Genomic DNA, 18,972 nt, shown 5'->3' on the forward strand with positions numbered 1-18,972 from the left:
TGAAACAAAAAGGAAGTGTTTGATCAAGACTTCTCCCACAGACTTAAAAGATGGTCCTTGAATAACATTAAAGATGCTGCTTTTGCTGGTGTCTATCTAGTTGTGAGATCAACATATTAACCCAAACTGGAGGCACTGAATTCAGATTTTGTATTACTACTTGCTCAATGACTAACCTGAAAGCATGTTGCCATTCTCTGTAACTTCCATATAAAACCAAACGTCAATAATGCCAACCTAAGGGTACCATTTCTTGAAACTGTCAGAAAATATAACTGAAATGGTAAATAGTTTTGTTAAACTTATTCGTTTAGGGCACATCCTCAGCCTTCCACATCCATTTTCTTTTCTGTCTGAGTTTAAATCTTAGTGAGTTTTTTGATACAGTGTTTTGGAGGCAGTTAGAGTCATTCATATAGAATCCTCAGAAAGAAAAAGAAACATGTACCACAAATGTATTAGTTTCCTATTGCTGTTGTAACAAGTTACCACAAACTCAGTGCTTTAAAACAACTATCTTCGTAGGGTTCTGGAAGACTTGAAGTCTGACCCAGGTCTCTGTGGTGTCCACAGGCTCCATTCCTTTCTGGAGGCCCTCGTGGGCGCTCCATTTCCTTGCCTTTTACAGGTTCTAGAGGCCGCCCACTTTCCTTGATTCGTGACCCCCTTTCTCCATTTTCGAAGCCAGCAACGGTGACTTAAATCCCCCTATTGCATCTCTCTGAGCCTTCTTCTAGAGTCCCATCTCTCTCCGGCTCTCCTTCTGCCTCCCTCTTCATGTTTAGAGACTCTTGTGATTACATCTGGCCACCTGATTAATCCGGGATACCCGCCCCCCCCTCCCACCGCTTTCTCAAAACCCTTAATTTAAGCACATCTGCAAAATCTCTTTTGCCACATAAGGTAACATATTCACACTTTCAGGGATTAGGATGTGGGCATCTTTGGAGGACATTATTCTGCCTATCACACAACAAGTTCTAGAGTATCTAAAAGTAACATTCCAACTTTCACTTAGGTTGTAGTGGATTCATCCTCCTGAAATATTCTCTTTTGTAAATCATAAGAAGGAAATGAATCCTCCAGGTCTGCACTTGCTAAACTGTCCTGTGGACAGACCAGGGCAGCCAACTGCAGGGTATCTGCTTCCTTTGCAGTGAACTTTTCTCTGATCTGACTGTGAAAGGGGAACAGAGAATGCACAGCCCTGGAAGTACTATCTAGAGAGGGACCAGGCATTTCACAGTGGTACCGCTGTTGCTATTTTTAAGATTCCATCACAGTATCGAGCATTGGTCACATAAGTGTTACTGTTATATTTAGAAAATTTTATTTTAAAAATATTTGATCCATAGAGAGGAAATATATGTCTTAAATTTGTCACACATGAAAGAAGTAGGGAGGGCGGCCATGACTTCTTTTCATTTTAGCTTTATTCTAGTCCTCTCCCCAAGAGGCAGGCACATCGTGGAGCCACATTTTAGGTTATGTTAACCATTTTCTTCTCAATAGTCATTATTTATGAACTCGAGCAAGCAATACATTTTTTCAACCATACCCCTTTTCTACTAATACTTGTAGCATTTTCGTATGCAAATTCATAAGCGTTCTTACTTGCATGATATATTATTGGTATTTTATAAAATTGGAATGGTTGCATTACTCTGACAGTATGGTATGTGCTCAGTAATTTAATATATGTGAAATTCATTCAATTTTGGTCAGATTAGAAAAAAAAAAATGAAGATGAAATAGCAACAATTACAAAGGACACATGTTTAACCAGTCAAAGTTTCTGTCCAATATATGTTCCATATGTGAATTTAATATACCTGAACATACCACCTGGAATTCCAAATGTGAAATAAGATGAAATGGTGTCTGTCCATTTGGGCTTCTCAGATAGAATCAGGGCAAAAGTCAGTAAAAGAAGATTTATTTCTCTGCCGGGCAAATGGCGTAGAACTCCTTTTGATGGTCGACTACTTCCAACACAGTTGGAAGGAGCCATGGTATTGCAAACTCCACCCTTCATTGTAGCCATACTTAAAGTTACAATAATGGCAAAGATAAGACATGTGCAGCCCACATTTTTATATAAAAGTATCTCGGTCAAACGAGAAAGAAAGATGATATTTTTTCAAATCCTACAGGTGGTTTCAGTTACTCAATATGTTTGTCTAATTGCTCAAATGTTTCCTACACAATACTGAGAGCAGGTATTCTTTTGTAAAGTTTCTTAATCAGCTTCTGGATGTTGCCTCTCTAGCATAAATCCCTTCTCCCGTGTGCAAAAGCTGAAATGTGCCATGTTCTTGTGTTACCTTTGTTATTCAGTCTCAAGAAGCTGGAGCTGACAAGCATAGCATTAAAAAAAAATGGGCAGGGGACTGCCACCAGCTGTTGCTAAGAAAACTGTGGCTCCCTGAATTGGTAGCTTTCTCCTCTAACGTCCTGTCTCGGTGGTGTTGGCTGTAATTGGGAGGTAGGTTAAGGGAGCATTTTTCTCTCAAGGGAGACAGTAAGAATATTAATATTAATGCAATGACTGCCTCCTCGGATGGGAATGGATCACATGAAATGATTCAAAGGAAGCTTGATCAATCATTCCATTTCTTGGCAAGAAAACGATGCCTTTGCATTTAAGAAAGAACATCTGGGTAGAATCACAACGGTTAAAAGAATCGGGTTGGTTGGTGACCAAAAATTCACCTCCTTGACAGAGTCGGAACCCACCCCCCACCCCGCCTCTGGGACTTCTGGCCATGCTGGGGGCAAAAGTAAAACTTTGAAATGCTTTACTTGAAAAGAAGTGCTTACATTTCAGCACTCCTTTTGTGACCTCGCTGCTTACTGATTTATTAGCAGAGTCTCAAAAGACATCTGGAGAAGCTGGTCAACTTGTCTGATTCTGAAGTAAGGGCGGCCACCCCGGGAGCCTTTCTAACTCTGTGACCGCACATCTGGCCCACGAAGATCCTTCTGCTCCCATGATGGTTTGTGAAGTGTCTGCAACCAAGAGCTCCTGGGAGCAATGTGGACAGTTAGCCAAAGCTTTCAAAGTCTGAGAGAGTCGAGAGGTTGCTGCTTGCTTGTGACCAGGGCACCAGCCAGACTGTGACACAAAGGACCTTGCACATGGTAGATAGACACGGGTTTCTTAAGACATTAAAAAGTTCAAGGTTTTGCTACTGAATGCACAAGTGATGCCTTGTGTGGGAAACAAAAACATGTGGCCTCAGGGCAAGTGGGGACACTCTGCTCCTTTTACTGTTCTCGCCCTGAATAGCGATGGAGACCCAGCGTGAAGACATCTGTGACCTGCATCCCCCTTGCCAGATGCCAGACAGCCATTAGTTCAGAGAAGCGTCCTTTCCTGTGACATTTCTGCCACCCATCCACTCTCCCTGCTCCGGGAGTGATAGCTGGAGGTACAGAACAAGTTTCAGCTCCTCCGGACAAAATCAGCACATAAAATAAATTTGGAGGATTCTAGGAAGCCACAGGCACCCAACTCCAAGTCGAAAGAAAGAAGAGGTAGATATTTGAGAGGGTCTTGCAGCTTCACATGAGTTTTAAAGTTCACAGCCACACTTGATCTTTCTGAAGAGCATTCACTCACATAGGACTCATTCCCCCGTCTGTGCATTTATTTGTAATAACTTAATTGTACAACTCCCCTAAATACCGTCTTCAGCTTTTAATACAATAAGGTTCATCCTGGAACTTCTGACAGAACAACCGAGTATAATTGTATCGGTTACAATGATCCCCACCGGTCTCTTCTTTTCTCTTATTTTTTCTTATTCCTTACCTTATTAACATGTGATTTTTTGATGTTGTATTTAAAACATCACTAACAGCACTAAGGAGCACTTTTATACGCATATGTGCACATGATGTGACATTCCTTGTCGTTTAGAGATAATTTTCCTATTTTCTCCATTAGAATGTAAACTCCACAATGTCACTGAGTTCCCAGTGCCTAAAATTGCAGCTGGCATTCAGGCGCTTAATAAATATTTGTTGACTAAGCGAATTAATGAATCAATATAAATCTGATCTCCAACCTCTAAGAAAGTACTATATGTACGACCAAAAGCAGAAGGCTGAAATTGAACCAGGTGGTAATATATCGGTCAAGTTCCATTTCCTAAGACGATGATTGATTTGATTAACTGTCGTTCCGTTTTTGGACCACGAGCAGGTGAGATGGTTCAAAGGCCTTCACGTAAACATGCATCCATACACATGGTGTCTAAAGAAATTCTATTCTACTCTTTAGTACATTATGTTATTGCTATGGAAACAGTAATATTTTAAAGAAGAACACTGAAACCTTCCAAATACAGTCTTTATTCTTCTTGTACTAGCAAAATAATGTGTTTTGCCTAAGAACTTGTTAGGTGGCCTGCAGCTAAATATAAAGAGACAGATTCTTGTCATGTGTGTATCTATGGAAAAATTTGGACCACTGGCTTTTCCTGATACATTTTAAAATAAACTCAGTGCCAAACTCTAGACGTATTAGAGGCCTTCAATGAAACACTTAATATGTTAGGTATGGTTTTTAGTTAGAAATACTATTTATATTTGAACCACAGAAGCATCGCTTTGGAACTTCAGAGGACCAGCATCGCTCATGACTCTAGTCTGTTACTTCATCAGGGTGGTCCTAGCTTTCCTGGACTGGCATCACATTTTGACCAAAAGGTTATGAGAAAAAGCATGAACCCACGCCTGGGGTGTAATCGCACAAAAGGAGCCAAATAGAATCAGATGAATGTTATCAAAAGGTCACTCAACTCTACTTCACAGGCAAAAGTTCAGAAAGTAGCAATGGTAATATCCACATGTGCCGTTTTGCCTCGCTTACTGACCTTAAAGCAAACCGAGATGGATGCGTTTTGAAAACCTCTCTTCGTGCCGATTTAAAACATTAGGAGCAATTCTTTGAGCATTCTAGTGATCATAATGTCTATCTCGTATTATGTGCAAAATTGATGTTAGCATTCTAGTGTTTTAGCATTTGTTTTTCATTCAAATAAGTTCTGTATGTGCAAAGGTGATAACACCCCCTCTTCTTCCCTAGTGATGGCGAGAACAGAGACTTGGAGCCAGAGGGGCCTAGGTGTGCCCTCTACCTCGGCCACATGCAAGCCGTTTGCCCTTGAACAAATCAACAAATCACTGCCTTCCTCAGTTCTCCCCAAGTGAGAACACACGCAAAGAACTTAAAACGGGTCTCATTAACATCGTCTTCTTTTCTCTGATACTATAAACATCGCATTTCTCTTCATTTTTTTCAACCTGTTGAAGTGCAAGCGTTTTTAAAGTTTCCAGAAGTTGAAAGGTATTAGAATCACGTTTTCAGAGACATAGTTCATTTAAACCAACCTCTTCTCCTATTAGTAATTTAGTTCACATACAGGAGAAATTTTTTTTTTTGACAAAATATATTGCTCGCATTACTATAATTTGTAATTGTGTATCATCTTCTGTGTGAGAGCACAAAGGGCTTTGCAAATAAAAAATACTTGCAATCTCTAAGGATATAGGTAAATATTATATTTTATCGCTAGGTAAACTAATAATAGCAAATTAAGTGATTTACAGAAGATGTTATACTACTTTTGTGACATACTTGAGAAAATATGAAACTTCTCTATTGTACCTACACTTTATAAATGGCAAGTACGTGACATATATGCCCACTTTCCTCTTTTGTGACTTTATCAGCCATCCCAAATCGACCACGGCACTATGTCATATTGATGCTCAGAACTTTCAGCACAACACTGCAGGCAGCCACCATCAAGCAGGTGGAGTTGGTTTGTTAGTTAAATCTGTATGCCTTCCTGAGTTGGACTATCTTCCAGGTGTTGTCTACATTAGAAATGAGTTCACATAAAGGAGCACAAAGCTTTGTGCTCCTTTGCATGCTTCTTTCCTATTATTTTAAATGTTTCCTAAAATATACCCATGAAAATTTACTTGTTGTCAATTTTAATTAGACTTGGCACAATTACATTCTCAACACATTAAACCTTATAGAGAGGAAAAACTGCTGAGAATCTTCCCTCCCTCCTATTTAGAGAAAATAACATCCACGGAGTTCTCCAGGATGTCCCTCTAACCCGACACTGGGCTCCCACCGCTTAGCTTACTGTGTTTCATCACTGATCTCTTTTCCTTCACTTTCTCCGTCAGCCAGCTCCACCAAGTTTCCTCTTTCTGTCTTCTATCTCTCGTGCCTCCTTTTCCTAGATCTTCCCTTATTCACATTTTTAGAGGAAATTACCGTTCTCCCTGGCTCCACTGCTGGTACACGATTCTGATTTCAGCCTGGCCCCCGCGAACGCTCGGCAATGCGCGTACCTAACCTCAGCGCGTACCTAACCTCAGCTCGCCCCTTTCTCCATCCGTTTCGTCAGAGCGTCCGAACCTTCATCGTCGTCTCAGTCTCCACCCCTTGGCTCTTTTGACTCAACAGATGTCGACCTGTCGTGGAGGACACATATGCCATTCGGTATGGACTCCCCAGTGCCCCTGAGCTCCAGCTGCGCCTGCGCATGTCTCCTCCTTGGCTCGGCCTCACCTTCTTTCTCTGCAATGTCCGTTCCTCCTCTCGGCCCCACGCCCCTCACCTGATCCGGGACCCTCTGCCCTTGTTTTCCCACCCCCTCCTTCAGTGCACCTTTAAGGTCTTGGACACATTCCCTGAGCCTAGAGATGAGCCCAAGAGTAGTTCTCACCAAAAATAAACAAGCAAGGAAGCGGCAACAACAAAACACTTTCTTTGACTTGAGCCCAATGCTCATGCGTCATTCCCACCTCTGTGCGCTTTCTCTTGTGCTCCCTCCGCCTGGAGTAAGATCCTACCTACTCCTTAAAACCCAAATCAAATGTATTTTCCTTTCTCAAATGTGAATAGTAACTAATTTTCTTGAACTTGCGTAGCGACCTGTGCCTCTCTTACCAATAACATCTCTTCTTTCTTGTGCCATAATTATGTGTATGTCTGCTCTTACAACTACTGGAAGTTCAACAAGGTCAGAATCTGTGTCTGATTTATCTTCTTATTCTCCAAAGCACCCAACATGTGCCTGTATACAGTAGGCACTTACTTAGTTGCCACCATTTAGAGAGATTAGGAATCTGAGGCAGGGAAGTTCTTAGTGACACACTGTAAGTCACAAAGCTTGTAAGTGGCAAAGTTGCCACAAATTTTAGCGCTCTTTCAACTCCTTAAGTGAGTCCTGTAGTTTTTAAAAATTTACTGCGACTGAATCACAATTTTATCATTTTTTGTAGTCTGTAGCAAGTTTCTTTAAAGGCCTATTTTCCAAAGGCTTTTCATATACTTGATATCATGTTGCACATAGTAGGAGCTAAACAAATGTGAAATAAATGAAAAAGTGAATACGTTTTGGTGGATGATATCCATAAAGCGTAAATTAGTCAAGGGCGATCCGAAGCGTTTCGGTGAGAGGGAACCGCATGGGAGGGGCAGCCCTGCGTGCACGTCGAGGTCAAGTGCGCCCTTGGCCGTGGACGTTAGGACTGCTAATAATGAGGAGAAACACCCCGGGCCCAACCATGAGGCTCCATTCTTTTCGTCGTTCCATGTTTCCGTATTTAGAATTTCGACAATTTAACATATTTTTAAATTACAATGCGAATGTCACTTGTTTTCCAAATCTAGTGGTCAAATTCCGATCTTTAGGGTCAGAGATAAAAATTCGACCAGTCATCAGGAGACTATTAGGAGCTGGCTTCCTTCCTTCCTTCCACTGACGCAGCGTCTTCAAATGTCAAGCCAAGAGAGTGATTGCAGAAAATTAAAGAAAACCAGTCAAGACCAGTTCATTGTCCATTTTCTGTAAGGCCAGGTAGAATGTAAATTTCAATATGGGTACAGTTGGGGACATCTCTGCTGAAGAGAATTTGGGCGCCTGTGTTGTTTTTCAGGTTATTTATAGTAATCGATGTTCACCTGGATCTAAGCTTTATTGTATTTGACGATGATAGGATTGTGCAAAGATCTCATGGCACCGCAGGTATTTTCAGGACATGAAAGTACAACGCCTGGGCAATAAGCAGTTTGCGAGTGCCGAGGAATGTACACTGTCGTGGATGGTACACTGTCGTTCTGAACAGGGCTGGCGAAAACACTCACTTGCACTCGGAAGTCTATTATCCAAAGAGTATAAGAACTCTATTGCATCTTAAAAAGAAAAAAGACAAGACAAGACAAGACAAGACAAGACAAGACAAGAAAAGAAAAGAAAAAGATTTATTAGCAGGCAGGAAAAGGAGTGTTAGCCCCAGCAGAATTTTCAGCAATCGCCTCATTGACAAGGCTGTAAATAGACTAATCGCATAAAGGTAAACTTAATGGTATAAAGAAGTGATTGAGCACATTTAGGTGGGACAACTCAAGCCTGGCTGTATTTGTTTTTCATTCTGCATTGAAAGGCAGGAGCTGTGTTTCATATCTGTGGGAGGGAGCTATAGGATTGAACATGGAGATCAAAACAGATCATAATTGCTTTAGTCAAACGAACAGATTTTATATATAAAAGGGACCTGTAAACATAATTTAGAGAAGGTTTTGGCATGAAAATGAAGTAGCAGTTACAACTTCAGTTCCCAACTACCTTACACAACTTGTCTCCCCAAGATGGTTATTTTAATCTCTAATTTATTAAAAGATGAAATGTTGGAATGTTGGATAGATTGAAATCATTTGTCAGATCACGAAGTCCTCATAACATTTCTCAGCCTTAATAACACATCTGCTCTTAGAATGTGGTCTCTTGATAATAGCTGTCTGAAAGTGTCTGAATTTAGGGATTATTTGAGACAACAGATTTCCTTCTATTTGGAACTGCATGAGGCATCTGCTCCCTCACCGTTAGCTTTGTGTCATGGTCTCAAGACATTCATAAAAGGGCAGATCATTTTGGACATGATGAGAAGGAAAAGGGGCCTCTGTTGACAATAAGAGATTGGAAAGAGGAATTAAGAAACTTTAAAGATAGTATTTTATGTTTAGAAATATCATCCCACAGTTCTTTTTCCAATCTGAGGAGAACACGGTGGCTAGAACTAAAGGAGTAGTAAACCACTCTAAAACCAACGATTTAGAGAAAAACTTGGTAGAATGCTAAGTAGAAATTCACAAAATTTTATCTGATTTGATTCAGCATAACGAACAGAACTCAGTGGAAACGGACAACCAAGATAATTTCAAAGACCATGTGCCAAACTAAGTATCCGACCGTAGGAGTCAACTAAACAGAATGAAAAATAATATGTGAAAATTACCTTCTCCATTTAACTTCCAAGAGAAAATGTTCCACAAGATGCAACCGTAACAAAACTTTTATGCACTTCAAGGACAAACTGTATATGCAGATCAAGAGCTCAAACACCTGCTTGACTGATAAAGAAGAGGCCATTATCACCTTCTCAACTGCATTTAATTATAAAAATTACCATGTAGAGTTGGCCAAGCTCATTTTTAAATGATGATGTTGCCCTTTTGTTTCTACACACACCCACAAAAAATATTCTTTACATTTAGAAAGAAGTAAAAGAAAAATTTTAGCTAAGCTTCGTGATATTTACTTATTGTCATCCTACAGAGAGCTCCACAGATGGCATTAATGGATATATAACAACAATGAGATAACATTTCTGATTATAAAAACCATACTTTTCCTATGAATCAGTCCACATTACATATATATATACATATATATACAAATAATACATATTTTAGGTTCTCAGATTGTGTAACTATATGAGCATGGTTATGACAATGACACATAAGAATCGGGCCCAGTTGTCTAATCACCATATAGGACGACACCTAATTGTTCTGGAATAACTAAACACATTATGAGAAACACCTCCCCAATCGTCTTGTTTTTCAAGGTGTCCTTTTTCATTAATCTGCCTATCACATTTGACACCATGGATCCCCCTTGCTCTGGGGACATTTTTTGCCTCTGGATTTTGTGCACGCTATTATCTCTTGGTATCTCTTGGGCAACTCTTTCCTTGAATCCAGATTTTTTTTTTCTTCCCCAGAGGGGTTCTCAAGGGTCCTGGGTTAAAGAGTCAGGGACTACTTTCTGAGAAGAATTTTCTTCCTATGTGTGAGGTCTTTTCAAGTTGCCCCAGTGATTGTGAAGGGCTACTGGCATTTCATGGGAGGAAGGTGGAGGGAGAGGAGAGAAACGAGAAGGCCAGTTTTATGGGGCACACAGAACAGCTCTACATGACAAGGACTCATTATGTCAGAAAGCAAGTAGCAGCGCACTTCTGAGAAACACCGAGTGGGAAAACCAAACTCTTGACCTTTCATTCATTATTTCTGACCCCGTACTCTTGAGTACTTTGCTTCAAATCTCCTATACACCCAAGACCCCCAAAGCTGCCTCTCCCACTTTGTCCCTTAGTGCTACTCTAGGCTCTTCACTCCAGGCGCTACTGAAGATCTTTCCACGGGCAGTTCAGACCAAGACCCACCCAGAAGCCTGGCAGATGGCTCATATTTTTTGCTTCTCCTTCTCCTTTATCCCCACATCCAAAGGACTGAGTTCTCTTTAACTCAATGTCTTTCGGAAATATTTCTTGTCCACTGCCACAGCTACCCCCTTGCAGACACCTGTTTACCCCATACCTCTCCTAACTGCCTCCCTAAAGGCAACCCCTGCCCTTTATCATCCATCCTACACACTGTTGCTACAACAATTATTTTATGGAATTCTTTCTACCAGTTTCGATAATCCGCTATGACAAATCTCGCCTATTAGATCTCATTGTGACTCTTTATCTCACCCTGAGTAACTCTCACATCTGTCTCCCATGTCACCCTTCATTTTTTATGTCCCCTTGTTTAGACCTTCTGTCCAGCCAAGCTTATCTCCTTGGCAGCATCACACGAAGTTTTCACTCCCTGTCACTAATGCTGACTCCCATCATCCCTCCCTCCCTTCTCGCAGGCTGGGTAATAGAACTGTCTGAAGCCGTATCAAAGCCTGAGAAAAAAGGGAAAATCAGTAATATTAATCTTGTCTTGCTTCAAAATTTTGCCTTTTGTTCACTATTATTATTATTATTATTGTTATTATTGTATTGTGATTTTTTAAAAATACTGCATTAAAATGTTCATGATCTTGATTACTGAGTTTTGGGCACCTGCTTAAGTTTTGCACGGGAGGCAGATATGTCACTCACCTGGCCCTCGTTCTGGCTTTGCTCTGTGGTTTCCTTTTCTCCCACTCAGCTCCTCCTGCAAGGTGTCCCTGATGAAGACTTTCAGAGCTCCGAGCCCCTTCGTCTGATCCTTGTCTGCCCTCGAGTATGCTGTGGCTATGTGTTCTCGTCATCTGCAGTTTGGGGGGTAATTTCTCCTCCTCTAGGACCAAGGTTTCTACTTTTTGCTCTTCACAGGGCCGAATACCCCGCCCTCCACTTGGTGGACACGTAATAAAGGTCCATAAACATCACGGAATATAACAGCTGGACACCGATCGAAACTTCAGATAAGACATAAAGATGCGACAATAGGAATGTTGACCTTAGAGAAGAGAAACAAACAAAAATTCCTCACATTATTCCACCATTATCTGTGAATAATAGGTGAGGATTAGCACATCGAGAATCCTGGGAGAATCCTTTTCCATAAATAGAAAAGTGACAGGCAGCTTGGAGGTGAGTCTGAGCAACCCCCGGGGTTGTGCTGGGTCCCTTCCTATCAGTCTCTTCCAAAACTGCCACTCCCAACGGTCACCAGACCCCTTCGATTTAAACAATCCATCTCTTCCACAGTGAAAGAGAGTCAGAAGAGCTTCCTCCCACCTGGGTGTGAAAACACATGGCTGTCAAGGAACGAGGTTAAGTATTTGGAAGACACGTGGCAGAATGCATTAGTTTCATCTCACTAAAGAAAGAAGACACACCACGTTTGAAGAGAAGCGCGTGTCAACCCGAAAGTGAGACGTTAGGCACTGAATGGGACTCTGGGGACGCTGCTTTGAGAACGAATAGAATCAGAAATTTGGACTCAACGTCACACACCTAACAGTTCTCTTCCCTCCCCCTCGCCCTCCCCACCCGCCTCCCCCAGCATTTAATTGGATTCTGATATTCAAAGAATGGGCAGCTGAGAATCTAGGTCCAAACTTCCTTTCTCCTCCGTGCCTCCTTCTCCATCTCTACCTCCTCTTCATTTGCTTCCCCTTCCAGCTGTTTTTCTCTCCTTCCCCCCACCCCCAAACCTTCCCTGTCGCATATCCAGACGTGGTTAATAGCCCTAACAGTACAAGAGCAAAATTGAGTAAACTTGATGGCAATAAATTGCTTCTCTCCATATACAGCTTTCTAAATAATTTCAGTGTATGATAGTTTTTATGCAGAGCAAACACATAAATTATATTTGGGCTGTTCCAGTCACTTCTCAAATGCAATAACTTCTCTAAGATTTGATTATTTTGAACATTAGACAGGTGGCAATAACAAATATGTTTTTCGACTAAAAAGGAACGGGAAAAGAGGTATAAGTAAACATGAATTCTCTGTTGCTGTTACGTTGGGACTCATCTAAGTATCCAGTTTTACTAGGGCTTTTCAAAAGGGCTTGCACTGTCTGTCCCTTTTAAAAGGCAGTGTGTTCCCTCAGGACCACACAGGGCATTGGAGGGCAGGTGCTGAGCAGCAGAGGAAGCTTGCTCTGGGTCTCTGTTTGACCCACCTCCCCTCCCAGCAGGGCCTCCGCAGGTGTTAGCGCACCAGGGCCATTAGCATCATTAGAACTTCTAACACGAAAATTTGATTTTGCTAAACAAAAGTCCTCTTATTTTAAAAACAACCAGTAAGTATGCTTGTACCGTCAATATTTGAAAAATCAAGAAAAAACGTTGAGAAATCATTCTATATCTGTCCAAACCATGTTTTCTATTTTCTGACTTCTCAACAATGACCTTTGAAGAAACCGGTGTGAAGCATGGATTGTGAGCTCAGACATTAAAAGAAAATACATGCGATGTGTTTTATTGAAACATAAATATTATGTATACAGAAAAAAAGGACGGAGGAGTACACAACTCAAGGAGATTATAAGAGAGTTTGAGGAACATATAAGAATAATGTAAGAGAGCGTGTGGCTTCTATAAGAAATTACCACCAATGTGGCGGCTTCAAACAACAGAAATTCTCTCATAGTTCCAGACGCCAGAAGTCCAAAAACCAGTATCACTGGGTCGAAGTCCAAGTGTCAGCAGCTTCTGTGCCCCCTCCAGCGGAGAGAATCCATCCCTTGCCAGTTCCAGCTTTGGGTGACTGTCACCTTCCATTGTCTCGTGGCTGCATCACTCCAGTTCCTGCCCAGTCTCGTTGCCTCTTCATCTTCCATCTGTGTCGAATCTCCTTCAGTCTCCCTCTTAAAAGGACACCTGTGATTATACTTAGGGCCCACCAGGATAATCTCCCCATCTCAAGATCCTTAAACTAATCATATCTGGAAAGTCCCTTTTCCAATATAAAGTAACCTTTATAGACTCCAGGGATTAGTACTTGGTATTTTTGTGAACCATTATTCAGCCAGCTACAGAAAGCTGAAGCCCAGAACGAGCTTTGAAAATGCCTGGGATGACAGAAATGGCTTATAGGGCCACATTTAGAGATGATGAATGAAGAAGGGATAGGTTTATTTCCAAGCGATGAAAAAAACGGAGCTACTCATTGCTCTTTGGCTTCTAGTTTTTCCAAAAAGGAGAAAGGTCTTCACATTTAAGGTGGTTGAACACATCAACAGACAAAGACCAAGCTGAGTGAGGCACTACGAAGTACTTGATTAGCCATTCTGTGAATTCAAACTGCATCGCAGGCTCTAGAAGAAATGGCTTATGTAGTCTCAGGATCCCACTGCTAGGAAACCTCAGTGTTACACTGTATCTCATTCTTCACGTTGTGGCTTAAATGTGACTTCTTCAGAGTGGTCCTTGACCATCCTAAGGATTTATCTGCCCCCACACTGGCTTGTGAACTTCACAGGACAAAGATTATTCTCTTTTTAGTCACGGTATATACCCAGTACCTGGCACGCTCTGTGGTTCAAAAACATCCTTAATCACTGCTTGTTGAGTGAGTGATAATTGCTAACATTTTTTAATACTTCGTGTATGACAAACACTCTTCTGAGTGTTTTATATGTAGTAACTCACTTAAGAAGGAAGGAGAAAGGGAGGGAAGGTAAAAGGGGAGGAAGACGAGAGAATAAGAATGGTATGAGAAAATCGATTGACAAATTTCTCCATTTTTAAAAGGAGGGATAAAAAAGAAATGGAAAAACTAAAAATTAGTAAGCTCGATGTTTATCCTCAATAAAAATCTAGAATGAATTACTAAACAGAGAGAGGTTGTGAATAATGTGAGATCACATCTATCTCAGAATCAATCTCAAAAAAGGCCTGAATTTAGGTTCCCCCAAACCTTCTCTATGAGTGCAGAGTGAATAGAAATATATGTGAAACAAAATAAAAATGAAAACTTAAAGCTCTTGGTCTACTGCATGCTTAATATGAATTACCATTATGCTCCAACCAGGGGCAAAATGTTATCACCATCTAATGCTCCAATCACAGAGGCAGAGTGTCCCAGTTATTAATAATAGAATTATGAGTAACATGGCAAAGTAGAAAGAGCATGGGTCAAGTTAACTTAGCTGACAGGAGCAAATTACTTAACATTTCTAAGGTTTTAAAAATTTACCTATATAATACATTCCTGAAGGAATGATTGTGAAGATTAAAATCAATAAAGAATGAAGAGTCTGGCACATGTTAACTTTTAAGTAATGTGAGTTCATTTCTTCCTTTCTCCTCCTTTTAACCTCTATTGTACTTTGTACAAGGCTAATCATGGATGAAAACATGAATTCAGTTCTGGTCACTACATTTTGAGGAACAAAATGACAAACTATAGGTATAGCCACAGGAAAGACACTTGATCAGTGAAGTAGCTGGAAACAATGTCTTATTATAATAATATCTCATGTTCCATAGCATCTTATAATTTTCGGAAGGTTTGATCCCCCAAACAATACTACCAGGTAAGCAGACAAATGTTAACATGACATTTTATGTAAACGCCCAAAGAGATTAGTGGCCCACCAAATGTCACATTGCTCATAAATAACCAAGGTGGGATAAACTGCAAGTTTACTGAGCACTCACCTAGTAATTTCCTCTTTATTATACTCTGCTTCCCTTATAAGCAGTGGTAGAAGGAACTAAGAAGAAATATTTTGAAGATATAGAAGGGAAGACACGATAACTGCCCTATAATATTGGAAGGATTGTCCTGTCATAAAGGGAATCAACAGTTCACCCAAGTACAGACCAAGATTGATGGGTGGATATTATAGCTGGACAAGCTTTGGCTCAACATCGGGGGAAATTTGGGAACCTTTAGAGGTAAGCAACAATAAACAAAGGTTGACTAGTGAGATATTCAGGGATGTAAAGCAAGGATGCCTGCCCCAGGATAGCAGATGAACTAGATACATCCATTCGTTCCATTGTAAAATACATAATTAGTGAGCAAAACACTGTGCTAGACCTTGTGGGAGACAAAGACATAATTAAGATGGTGTCCCTGACTCTGTATGTCACCTCGAATGCCCCCCATAAGTCTAGAAATTATGAGCGTTTGACATTTTTATTTAAGCAGATTTTTAAGACATTTGGGAAAACACCATTGGCATCAAAAGTGAAGACGTCAACAACTGATGATGAGCCTGCATCCACCTAAATGTTGCTTTATTTCTCAACATCGAATGGACAGATGAACGAGCATGCGTGGCCCTGTGAGCCCCGTGCTCATCTTTCTCACCTAGAAACGGTCAACGTGACAGAGCGATGGCTGTTTTCTCTTTCTCCGTCCTCCTTCTGAGGGGCTCATTCTACTCACATTCTTGGTCAATCTAGAACGCTAGCTGCAATTTGTAGGGAAGTCAGTTCAATTCTCCACACCTTTGGAATTTTAAAAATGTAACCATGTGCTATTGCAAAGCATTTCAATATTTTCATTTCCAATTCCTATAAATTGCAAGCATTTATTTTATGAAACTTGGAAAGATCACTATTTGTCTCGAATTATACCGGCATCCGAATTATGCCGGCATCGCACCAGAACACAGAATTGTGGAACATATGAGACAGAAACCTGACACTCAGTTCTCTGCGATGTGTTAAACAGAGAAAAAATTGTACTGTTGTATAAAAAGCTGGCTAATCAGTCTCAAACCGCAAATTATAAGATTAAATCAATTAAAAAAAAACAATCGAAAAGGTACATTCAAATCAGAGCCTCCGAAGAGAGTCCGGGGGACATAACAGGGAGCAGAGGAATGACATGAAAACAAGCAGTCTCCAAAAATGCTATGGAATTTCTAATCTGGAATTCCATATGCGGGTTTTGCTCAAATCCATAACTCATGTACATTTTTCTTAAAATAATGTTTCAAAGTGCATTTAGGACATTAGAGAATTATTGTTGTTGATTCTTAAAAGAACAGACTGTCACGCTGAATGGCACACAGGAAATGATGTTTTCCACGATTGAAAGAAAAAAGACAAGAATGATCTTTTCCAGTAAATTAGTTTTAAAAGCTAGAACTAATGGTTCACAAGCAATTTCCAGCCCACCAGATCTTCCCAGGGCTTCTCATAGTTATTAGTGTCAAAATAATGATGCATCCAGTAACGGTAAGCCAGCGAAGCCTTAAGAAATCACCAGAAAAGATTTCTATGGATCAGAGGTCCAAATTTTACTAAAATTCTTACTTCCCACAGACCGATTCATCTGTGACATGATCTCTCAAACCCCCACGTTTCTCCAGAGTACCCAAACCTATTACATTCACAAATTAGATAGCTTACTACATTTAGACTAACAACACCTTCCACAGATGTTTGTCGAGTAGATCTTGAATTCCCAATTCAACTACTGCACAAAGATTTTTTCCTTGATTAATAATTAACTACTTTAAAAAATAAAAATTTTAAAACTTCATTGTTTCAAAAAGCTATTACTTTATTTCTTAAGTTTTCAGAATAGAAATGAGCTGCAAATTGAAGGGCTGATCAATGAAAAATTTGTCTCTTCCACAGGATCAATGAAAAGGGGGGATCTTTTTTTTTTCTCTTTTCAATGGTTTTATAGGATTGACTCTTGTACCTCCAGAATAGGAAAGAGACTGGTCAAATCGTATTTAATTAACAAATACTGAATTAAGATAAAATCGTCTTCATTGATTCATGCCCTTCCTTCTGTGAAGACTTGTTTTTTGTCTAAACTGTCATTTTAAGGTTCAGAATAATGGAATCTCATCCAATTTGGACTCTCAGGCTCCTCTTGCTGGGATTTGCATACATTTGACTGCATGCTGTATCTCAGATGACTGTTTACTAAAAGAATATAATGCCAGGACACTGTTTAGAACTGTATGGTTATAGAATCCTGTCACACAAGAGACACTTCCTTTGGACCTTCTCCACTTCTGTTCAAAGAAAAATCTATGCCATGTTTTAAAGGGCTTTGGTGAAAGAGATTCTGTCATTTTTCTCAAGATACATTCCTGCATCTCACAATTCTCTACTATGGGAAAATATTTTACATATTTAACCTAAATCCTTCATATTCCAGCAAATACCCATTTACTCCCCTCCAATTTAAGAAAAGCATGTTGCCATCCTCTGAGACCACAGTGCTCAAATGTTCCCACGATGAGTGATTTACCTCAAAGTCTGTATTCCATGGTTAACCACTTTAAGACATCTAAACGATGTATTTTCATGTTTAGCATAATGATTAATGATTAGGTGTCAGGCCTTCGTCCCCATTCTGACTGTGACTTTGTTAGCTGTGTGATCTTGGACAAATTGCTTGCTAGGGTGGGACTAACAACTACTAAGAAGGTTTGTTGAGACAATGCACAGAAAATGCTTAGCGCACTGCCTAGCGCACAGTAAGTCCTCAATAAATAGTTAACGTCTCTTCAATAATTTATAAGCTTGGCTATAATATTTAGAGATTTAGATGTTGAATTGCTATAAATTTAGGGGATTACTACGAGCTGGAAATAACTTTGCCCCCTATGCAACTTCAAAACTCACATGACACCCAGGTTGCGATTTAATATTGGTTCACATGGAATGATTCTAAATCACTCCCTAATAACATTATGATAACATTATGAGCACTGGAAGTACTCTGGTACCATGGAAAGTTTTGAGTGGACAGAGGTTTAAACGATCTAAGAGACGGCCCATCCATGACGAATTTTGTTTTCAGGTGGATTTAGGCTCTCTGGGACAGTCCAGTGCTTTGCAATTTTTTCTAATTTAAATTTTAATGAAAAATGTTAACATTTTCTTTAACATAACTAGGGGAGGTGTAACCCATGAGAGAATGTCCCTCGCCATGTCAAGTAACAAATAAGGGAAGTAAGACATTAGAGAAGAGACTGAAATGTAAGAAGCAAAGAAAAAGTTGACACAACAGGGAGTATAGTTACATTGAGATGATGTCCAGGGGGCAGGTGAGATTGATTGCTGAAAACAGTCTGACTGGGATTTGGGGGGGCAGTCACAACTGCGGATTGACTAATGAATGGAAGAAGGGAGAGCCTCAGGAACACAGTCAGCCTTTGAGCTGGGGAAAGCTCGGCTTGTACTGACATCGCAGAGTTTCACGGGGTGCTGATGTATGCTGAGCTGGAGATGGGAAAACGCTGCCCTAAATTATACTTCTGCTTTCCAAAGCAGCAGCTATCAGATGATATTTTTACAAGACTCTCTAAGCTACTTCATATAATTGGGGCACGATACTTCTAGTGTTCTGGGAGAGCAGCTCAGTTCTTCACATTGTTCTTACAGCATCTAAGCTCAAGGGTCA

The sequence above is a fragment of the Pteropus vampyrus genome, unplaced genomic scaffold (genome assembly GCF_000151845.1).
Source record: "Pteropus vampyrus isolate Shadow unplaced genomic scaffold, Pvam_2.0 Scaffold159, whole genome shotgun sequence".
Taxonomy (NCBI): Eukaryota; Metazoa; Chordata; class Mammalia; order Chiroptera; family Pteropodidae; genus Pteropus; species Pteropus vampyrus.